Here is an 11,158-nt window from a genome sequence, read left to right as displayed (position 1 = left end):
GCAACCGAGGGCTTATTATACTTGTGAAAATACGAGGCATATTGCTAGATTTTGCCCTCGAGCACCGAGCATCTCTCAGCATCAGGGTTCCCGTGCCATGGTTTAGGCACCGAGTGTTTCACTGCCCACTCAGCCAGCTAGAGGTGGAGGTAGAGGTGCTAGAGGTGGAGGTCAGGTCTCTAGAGGTGGAGGCCAGCCAACAGGAGGCCATCCCAGAGATGTAGTTCAGAGTGGTGGGGCACAACCCCAATGTTATGCTCTTCCAGCCAGGCCTAAGGCTAAGGTTATTACAGGTACTGTTCTGGTTTGTAGTAGAGATGCTTCAGTTCTATTTGATCTAGGATCTACATACTCTTATGTGTCATCTTATTTTGCACTGTATCTAGTCATGCCTAGTGATTCCTTGAGTGATCCTGTATATGTGTCTATACCGATGGGTGATACTATTGTGGTAGATCGTGTCCATCGTTCATGTATAATTGTGATTGGGGGTCTTATGACTCGAGTAGATTTGTTACTTTTGGATATGGTTGATTTTGATGTCATATTGGGGATGGACTGATTATCACCTTACCACGCTATCTTAGACTGTCATGCCAAGACTATGACCTTAGCCTTGCTGGGTTTACCTCATTTAGAGTGGAGAGGGACTCCTGGTCATTCTACCCGTAGGTTATCTCATATATGAAGGCTCGACATATGGTTGATAAGGGATGTTTGGCCTATTTGGCATATGTTCATAGTTCTGGTGCTGAGGTTCCTTCTATGGATTCTGTGCCTGTTGTTCGTGAGTTTCCTGAGGTATTTCCTTCAGACCTACCGGGAATGCCATCCGATAGGGATATTGACTTCTATATTGATTTGGCTCCGGGCACTCAGCCCATTTCTATTCTGCCATATCGTATGGCCCCGCCTGAGTTGAAAGAATTAAAGAAGCAGTTGCAAGACTTGCTTGATAAGGGATTTATTAGACCTAGTGTCTCGCCTTGGGGTGCGCCAGTGTTGTTTGTTAATAAGAAGGACTGATCGATGAGGATGTGTATAGATTATCGGCAGTTGAACAAGTTTACAATCAAGAATAAGTATCCATTGCCGAGGATTGATGATTTGTTTGATCAACTTCAGGGTGACAAGGTATTTTTGAAGATTGACTTGAGATCTGGCTACCATTAGTTAAGGATAAGGGCATCTGATGTTCCTAAGATAGCTTTCCGCACTCGTACGGGCATTATGAGTTCTTGGTGATGTCATTTGGGTTGACAAATGCCCCAGCAACTTTCATGGATTTGATGAACCGAATGTTCAAGCCTTACTTGGATTCGTTCATGATAGTCTTCATTGATGATATTTTGATCTACTCCTGCAATCGGGAGGAGCATGAGCAATATCTGAGAGTTGTTCTTCAGACTTTGAGAGACAGTCAGTTATATGCTAAGTTTTCAAAATGCGAGTTCTGGTTGAGTCCAGTTGCATTCTTGGGTTACGTTGTTTCAGTAGAGGGTATTCAGGTGGATCCAAAGAAGATAGAGGTAGTCAAGAACTGGCCTAGACCCGCGTCAGCTACAGAGATCCGAAGTTACTTGGGTTTACCATCGGTTTGTTGAGGGGTTTTCATCTATTGCAGCCCCGATGACCAAGTTGACCCAAAAGGGTGCCGTGTTCAGACGAGTGTGAGGTGAGCTTTTAGAAGCTCAAGACAGCTTTGACTACAACGCCGGTGTTAGTATTGCCTACATGTTCAGGGCCATATACAATTTATTGTGATGCATCTCGTATTGGACTTGGTGCAGCGTTGATGCAGGATGGCAAGGTCATTGATTATGTTTCGCGACAGTTGAAGATTCATGAGAAGAATTATCTAGTTCATGATTTGGAGTTAGTAGCCATTGTTCACGCATTGAAGATTTGGAGGCATTATCTGTATAGCGTGTCATGTAAGGTGTTCATGGATCACAAGAGTCTACAGTATCTGTTCAAGCAGAAGGAGCTAAATTTGAGGCATAGAAGGTGGTTGGAGCTATTGAAAGACTATGATATCACCATCTTATATCATCCGAGAAAGGCTAATGTGGTGGCCGATGCCTTGAGTAGAAAGTCAGCCAATATGGGTAGTCTTGCGTATATTCCGGTCAGTGAGAGACCGCTTGCTTTGGATGTTCAGGCTTTGGCTAATCAACTTGTGAGGTTGGATGTTTCTGAGCCCAGCCGTGTGTTAGCTTGCACAGTCACTAGTTCTTCATTATTTGAGCATATCCGAGATCAGCAGTATGATGATCCTCATTTTCTTGTCCTTAGAGACACAACACGGAGGTGCCAAGCAGGTTACAGTTGGAGATGATGGAGTTTTGAGGATGCAGGGTTGTATTTGTATGCCTAATGTGGATGGACTTCGAGAGTTGATTTTAGAGGAGGCCCATAGTTCCCGATACTCTATTCATCCGGGCACCGCTAAGATATATCAGGACTTGCCGCAGCATTATTGGTGGAGGAGGATGAAGAAGGATATTGTTGCATATGTGGCTCGATGTTTGAATTGTCAGCAAGTAAAGTACAAGCATCAGAGACCTGGTGGTTTGTTCCAGAAGATTGAGATTCCTGAGTGGAAGTGGGAGCGTATCACTATGGACTTTGTTGTTGGACTCCCACGGACTCAGAGGAAGTTCGATGCAGTGTGAGTTATTATTGATAGGCTGACCAAGTCAGCACATTTCATTCCTGTGGTAGTTTCCTATTCTTCTGAGAGGTTAGCTGAGATCTATATCCGGGAGATTATTTGTCTTTATGGTGTGCCCGTGTCTATCATTTTGGACTGAGGTACACAGTTTACCTCACATTTTTGGAGTACAGTTTAGCGTGAGTTGGGCACACGGGTCAAGTTGAGCATAGCATTTCATCCTCATACGGACGGGCAGTCCGAGCATACTATTCAGATTTTGGAGGATTTAATCCGAGCTTGTGTCATTGACTTTGGAGGCTCGTAGGATCAGTTCTTGCCTATAGCGGAGTTTGCCTACAACAACAGCTACCAGTCGAGCATCCAGATGGATCCTTATAAGGCTTTATATGGTAGGCAGTGTCGGTCGCCGATTGGATGATTTGAGCCAGGAGAGGCTCGATTTTTTGGTACGGATATCTTACATGATGCCTTGGACAAGGTCAAGATCATTCAGGATAGGCTTCGTACAGCTCAGTCCAGGCAAAAGAGTTATGCCGACTGTAAGGTTCGTGATGTGACATTCATGGTCAATGAACGGATGTTGCTTCGGGTGTCACCTATGAAGGGCGTGATGAGATTTGGAAAGAAGGGCAAGCTAAGCCCTGGATGCATTGGTCCTTTTGAGATTCTTGATCGAGTGGGAGAGGTGGCTTATAGACTTGCATTGCCACCGAGTTTATCAGCCGTGCATCTAGTGTTTCATGTGTCCATGCTTCAGAAGTATCACGACGATCCATTTCACGTGTTAGACTTCAGCACTGTCATGTTGGACAAGGACTTGTCCTATAAGGAGGAGCCAGTAGCTATTCTAGACTGGCAGGTTCGTTAGTTGAGATTAAAGAGTTTTCCTTTTGTTCGTGTTCAGTGGAGAGGTCATCCTGTTAAGGCAGCGACCTGGGAGTCTGAGTCTGATATGCGGAGCCGATATCCCCATCTTTTTTCTGACTCAGGTACTTTTCTTATGTCCATTCGAGGACGAACAGTTGTTTTAGAGGTGGAGAATGTGATGACCTTTTTGAAAGTAAATTCTGTGTTCTGAGACCTTAAAAACCTCTTTTTGTCTCACCTCGATTTGCGTGCGCAGTCCGGGCACGTTTTCTGGAAAGCTTTTATGTGAAAACTAAGTGAAATAAGGAAATTGGCTTTGAAAATTGATTAAAGTTGACTTGGGTCAAAATTCTTGGTAAACGGACCCGGACTCGTGATTTGATGGTTTCGTAGGGTTTGTAGTAAAATATGGGACTTGGGCGTATGTCCGGAATCGAATTCTGAGGTCCCAAGCCCGAGAAATAAATTTTTAAAGAAAATTGCTTTCTGGAAAATATAAAGGATTTTAGAAATGAATTGATGCATTTTCATGATGGTATCAGGCCTGTATCTTGGTTCCGATGCCCGGTACAAGTTTGAAATAATAATTAAGTTGAATCTGTAAAATTTGGTAAAGATCGGAATTGGTTTGGTATAAAACGGACCTATAGTTGAGAAAATAGTAATTTTGATATTCTTGAGTGCTTTCATGAATTTGAGGTGTAATTCATATTTGTTGATGTTATTTTGATGATTTGATCGCACGAGCAAGTCCATATGATGTTTTTGGACTTGCGTGCATGTTTGGTTTGGAGCCCCGAGGGCTCGGGTGAGTTTTGGATAGGCCACAGAGTAAAATTGGACTTAGGAGCAATTGCTGATATCTAGTGTTTTTGGTCCAGACCTCTGATCTCGCAATTGTGAGATCAGGTTTCGCAATTTCCAAGTGGACAGACTTGGTAAATGCGACCCCAGTGTTGCAAATGCGAACCAATCCTGGGCAGGCTCTTTCGCAAATGCGAACACTGGGTGGGAATTGTGAAGCCCTCCCAATCACAAATGCGATGTTTCCTTCGCAATTGCGAAGGTGACAGGATTTTCCCATAGTCTCAAATGTGACAGACTCTTCGCATTTGCGAAGACAACATGTTCCAAAGGGGTTCGCAATTGCGAACCCTGGTCGCAATTGCGACATCTGTGACCTGCTAAATCATAACTTAGCCGAAAATTCTTCATTTTTCAAACTCTCTCAAACCCTAAGCTCTATTGGGCGATTTTCTAAAGAAACATTCTTCTCCAAATCAATTGTAAGTCATTTCTAACTCATTTTCTCTAAGCTATAACATCTTTTCACATGATTTCAATTCAAAATCAAGGATTTTCATGGGGGAAATTGGGTGTTTTGGGTAGAACTTAGGATTTTCAATTTTTGGGGATTTGGACCTCGATCTGGGGTCCGATTTCAAAATAAATTATATAATTGAGTTCGTGGGTGAATGGGTAATCGGGTTTTTGTTTGAACCTCGGGTTTTGACCATGTGGGCCTGGGGTTAATTTTTGACTTTTTGGGGAAATCTTTAGAACACCTGTTTTCATGCATTAGAATTTATTCATTTAGCATTTATTGATATCGTTAAGTAAATTGTGGCTAGATACGAGCGAGTTAGTGGTGAAAACAAGAGGTAAAGCAGTAGTTGAGGCTTGAATTATGTTCGTGGCACTGAGATTAGTGTTTGGTCTAGCCTTAGCTTGAGAGATTAAGAGTTGTGTCTTATTTTCTATGTGTTAATTGTTGAGTACGACGTATAGGTGTGGTGATGAGTATCTATACGTCGGTGTCAAGCATGCCCGTGAGTCTTATACTATGATTAATATGACTCCGTTTCATATTGTTCATGCTTTATGATGATTTCTATTGTTAAACAAGGATTGTGGACGTATTATTGGTAATTGAACATTGTAGAGCGTCGGCTGAAGTTGGGAATTGAGCTATGAAGTAATTGTGGAAAAGAGAAGAGGTTTATGATATTGTCTCCCTTGCCAGGATGTTATTGCTTTTGATATTAACTCCCTTGCCGGGATGTTTTTACTCATGATATTGTTTCCCTTGCCGGAATATTGTTGTTATGCTATTGTTCCCTTGCCGAGATTTTATTGTGATATTATTGATTCCCTTGCCCAAATTGCTTTGTGATTGTTGCTTGGGTAAGGAAGAGTGTAAAGCACGAAGGGTGATGCCGTGCATGATTTTGAGAGTGTTAATGCACGAAGGGTGATGCCGTGCATGATTTTGAGAGGTAAAAGCACGAAGGGTGATGCCGTGCCGCATGATGTAAAATGCCATGCCATGATATGAGTGATAATGCACGAAGGATAATTATGTGCCATGATTATATTAGGTAAAAGCACGAAGGGTGATGCCGTGCCGATTGTATTGATTCTTATGGTAAGGACGATAGTAAAAGCACTAAGAGTGATGCCGTGCACTTGTCTTTGATTTCCTTATTCTTTCTTACAGTTGAATTTTCGTGTTCCTTTCACTTCTTTATTGAGATTTTGTTTGTACATGATAATCCCCGCAGCATGTTTCCCCTTTCCATCTTTAACTGCTAGTTTTTGTCATTATTACTTGCTGTATATGATATAACTGCATAGGTTTATTAGGCTAGGCACTTACCAACACATGGGATCGATTGTGCTAATACTGCGCTCTGCACTGTGTGCAGATCCCAGTGCTGCAGCTTTTGAACCATAGTGAGGTTGCTGCCTTCAGTCCATCAGGTGACCCGAGGTAGTCCTGCAGGCATCCGCAGGCCTTGGCGTCCCCTTCCTATCTAGTTTTTCTTCTGTTCTTTACTATTTCAGAGACAGACATGTATCTATTTTGTTCCGACCCTATTTGTAGTATTCTTAGATAGTTTGTGAAATTATGACACCAGTTCTGGTAGCTTATGTTTTTATGGATTTTTATTGATATTATTTTAAATTGTTATATTTCGTTCTTCCGCCTTATTATTTCCGCTGTTTATAAAATGTTAGTTCACAATTGTTAAGGGATTAAACATAAAAAGAGTAATTAAATTGGAATTGTTGGCTTGCCTAACTTTCACTCGTAGGAACCATCACGACTCCCGAGGGTGGGAAATGCGGGTTGTGACACCTATAGACATGATTTCTAATCATTTGCATAATAAGATAGTGAAAAAATCCTAGAACTATGGATTACTAGTGCTGATTTTATAGAGATGTGTCTTAGGAAGGTGACAATACCCTATAGACATGATTTCTAATAGTCGCATGATTAGGCCGTGAAGTCGCTTGAAAAGATAGGATTAGTAGTGTCAATAAACACTCTATAGGCAGGATTTCTAATAATTGGCAATTAGACTTGATTTTATAACACTTCATCCCTATAGGCATGCTACATAAGTGAGACAATACAAAAGCAACATGAAGCAATGATTAATTATTAAACCTTATAGCAATGGTATCTAGATTAGTGTTTACCATGAAAATGATAACAACAATTAAATTTGTAAATGAGACTTTAAAAATACGTGATCTATTTTTATGCTAGTTGTTAGAGCAATTGATGCTAGGCGTATGAAGTTTAATGACAAAATACAAGTTAAAATGGGACAGTAATCAAACCGAGGGGCTTGCTACCCGGGCTTCGGACTGATCTATGAAAGGCCTCGCGGTCGATACTTGGCTCGAGCTCGAGCTATCAGGGGTAACCGAGGAGGGGATAACAGTTAAAATATAATTAAAGAAGGCTCTTGATGGCCAATATCAAGCAATAACTGAAGAACAAGTATGAAAGAAATAAATGGAAAGAGTAGCCTCGAGAGAGTAAGTTAGAGAGAAAAGAGAGAGAGAGAGAGAGTTATTATTGATCTTGTGTAGAGTGATTGGAGCAATAGCCGCCCTTTACAAAGTGGTGAAGATCCCCTTTATATAGGAGGAGAATCTTGTTATAGTACAATGTATATTAATTGTAAAAGCATGGAGATGGGATGGCTAGATGCGATGTCTCGACACAGGCTCTGGGTAGGCCGGCTCTGTCAGACTTAGCCGTGTGCCTTGGGAATTCCCCATTTTGCTCCAGCCTCGATCTTCGTCTTCTTTGAGTTGGGCCTCGACGAGCCCTGAGGGAGGGAACTCCCACAACTCCACGTCCTTGCGGTCTCGAAGCATTCTTCTGAAGTGACTTGATAGCAAGAAATTAGGCCCTCTGATTTTGCCACATACAATTAGCAAAGGTATTGCATTGTTGTATCCTATAAGCATATTATCTAAGAGCATTGAATAGTAGTCATAGAAACAAGTGTAGCATATTTTGACAAGTTAAGTAAAGCGTGCACGTGATTCCTATAGGCATGATTCCTATCAGTGTGTAACACAAGTGAAACAAATAAGGTATGCTGGACGTAATAGCAAATAGAACACAGAGACCTTATAGGCGTGTTTTCTTCCAATTTATGCAAGTATTAAAATACCCCAGCCCCCTTTCCTTAACATTCCCATCATTCATTACTACAAGTTATTATATTCCGAATGTAATAATCAAATATGAATAATTACAGAAGAAGACCACTATAGGCCCAATATAGAAAACCTACTCCTTTTCTAGGCCTTCGACAGCTCCAGTAGACTTAGAACCCAACTCATAAGACCAGCAATAGTCTGAACCCAACAGCCAAGCCCAACATCACATAGAACATACACCAAACCCAAACTAAGGATTCATACATGATTACAAGCAACATACTATATGTTGAACTAACTAATCTAGGAAGGAAACCTACACACTTATTTTCTTAAGATTGTAAAGCTAATTATCACCAAGATGTATAGACAAATTCATGTTCCATGTTGGCAGGGCACACGCAAGATGAGTTCATGCTTGCGTTTTCCAGTTTTAGGGGGACATGATTGATCATCATAGGATAACAGACTATTTCTAAAGAAGTTTCAAACATTAGCATGGTCAAAACAACTTAAGGCAATTTTAAACAGGGGATCTAATTATGAAAGCTGAATAATCAACAGAGACAACCTTAATAGAAAAAATATAGGTTCATAACAAGTGAAAGAGTATAGCATGTGCAATATTAGCAGAGTTGGGGAGGCATATCACTTTGATCAACATGGTAAGCATGCATACTTAGTTTTTAGAACAACAAGATTATAGCAAAGTATGAGTTTGCCTAAAAGAGACTCAAAACTAGGAATTTAATTCATGAAGGTCTAACAAAGTCATAGTCAGAGAATGGTAAGTAAACAAGCAAGTAGGCATGCATGTTCTATAGTAGCTAATAAGGATCTTAATTATGCTGAGTGCAACACAGAGATTCCCAAGTCCAAGATTATCATGGTAGAACGTTACCAACTTAAGGTTAAACAGAGTAGACAGATTCAGAGCTTAAGCCAGTCAACTGTGCATGATCATGGAATCTAAATGTATTAGGACTCAACTAGGAGCATAAATAATACTAAAGAATACAGGATTGACCAAACACCAATGACACAGCAACATGTTTGATTAAAGCATTGCGACAACAGATTTAGCTCATGCAAGCATGTAACAACAAAGTTCACATAAAGGAATTAAGGCAAATTCTGGGAAGGAGATGATTCCCTAGGAATTTCAGTGCAAGACTTCAGAACAAGGCATGAGAAAAACACATAATAAACAATGGAACAACAAAGTAAACTTAAAGGTACACATTCATTCAAGCTGAACATAAGAATCTAGATAGGTTATGACATTCAAAGACTCAGAGTTACATGATAGATAATAAGAAGGTAAAATAACTCAATATTGGAATCATATTGGTTCAAATAACATGGAATATGAAGCACTAGAAACAAGCAAAATCGGATAGAATTGCAAAAGTCAAGACACTCACTAGTTTACAGATTCAACAAACAAAATAGAAGAGAAGGCTAAGTGTCACAAGCAGCTTGAATATCACCACTAAAGAGAACAACCAAAAGACCCAAATCCTAGTGCGTCAGAGTTCACAAGAGCCTCAAATGAGCCCCGACCAACACTCGCACTAGGGAGGTCATTAGAGAGGATTTCGATGGCCTTGGCTGTCAGTCGGCCAAGAGAAATAGACTCATAATAGTACCAAATGAACGAGAGTATGAGAGAATAATAGTGATTCCGGTCCCTTTTAGGGGAATTATGGGAAGGGTTTATACAATGTTGAAATTGAATTAACAAACAAGGAAAATAATCGATTAAACATAAATAAGGAAAGAAAATATCGCATGCAATCAGTAATAGAGCTGGCAAAGGAAGAAATCGAATTTCAAACCCTAGTTAGGGTTCAATAACTGAAAATCGATCCGTGGATGTGGGGAATCAACCCCTTTTCTATATATATGGATGCTATATCATCAAAATCTTGAAAATCAAAGCTGAACGGATCCAATCTGGAATGGTGATATTGCCAAAATTAGGGCGAGTACTAAGTAACATCAAGAGCGTGTGAGTAGTAGTAGGGTAGTGTAATTAAGGCAAATAGATCATAGGACTCCATAGAATAACCGGATTCGAATAGAATTTGGGGGTAAGACAGCTAGGGTTTGTAGAAGATGAGAGCGTGTGAGGGCCACTGCAAAAAGAGAATGGTCTCTAGGGTTTTGGGATAGGGATATAAAGAAAGGGTAGGGATTATTATAGGCCGTTAATCATTTGAGAACAACGGCCAGGATCGAAAAGGGAGTGGGGCGGGTCGTTTAAACGGGTACCGACCAAATTGAGATTAAGGGGTCGTTTGGTTTGGGCCAGGGCAGATTGGGCTAAGGTTTGTGGTGTGTGGGCCATTAATTTGGTCCGAAAATTTGCTTGGGATTGGGCTACAAATTAAATACACGAAATTGTTTAAATAAAAATAATTAGTGAATAATAAAATATTATTTATACAATAAAATAATTGAAAATAATAACTTAACATTATAAAAATATATAAATTCTATTTTAGCATGAATAATATAATAATCGTAATTACGCATAACATATAGACTGTTATTGCAAAATTATGTAAATAGCTTAAAAATACCAATATAATTATATGAAACGAAGTAAAAATATTATGAAACATATATGTGGATGCAAATGATATATTTGGATGATTAAATCATCAAAAAATAATTTAAGGGGTAATTAATACATATTCAAGTAATTTAAATGCAAGAAAATCAATTTTAAAGCTTAAAAGATTATAAAAATTATAGAAATTACTTGTATAACTCTTGTAAACTAAGTAATGATGGAAAATAATTTTTTGAAAGTATATATACTATTTGAAAAATATAAGGGCAAAAATTGGGTATCAACAACCATGAAATAATAAATTCAAGTAAGAGTAATGCAACGATAAAGAGGTAACAAGACAATAAGTGAGATAACAACTTCAACTAAAGCATATGAGAGCAAATATAGCAAGTAAGAGATATGACAAGTGCTAACAATATCAAATAAAGCATGTAAGAGTAGATCAATACATGTAAGAGTAGACTAACAATGGAAGATAATACATGCTGTGATAATTCAATTAAAGGCATGAAAAGAGTCTAAATAATCTAAACCGGTCAAATACCACATATAGCCCGTTTACACAT

Source organism: Nicotiana sylvestris, chromosome 3, assembly GCF_000393655.2.
Source record: "Nicotiana sylvestris chromosome 3, ASM39365v2, whole genome shotgun sequence".
NCBI lineage: Eukaryota > Viridiplantae > Streptophyta > Magnoliopsida > Solanales > Solanaceae > Nicotiana > Nicotiana sylvestris.
This window is presented reverse-complemented; position numbering follows the sequence as displayed.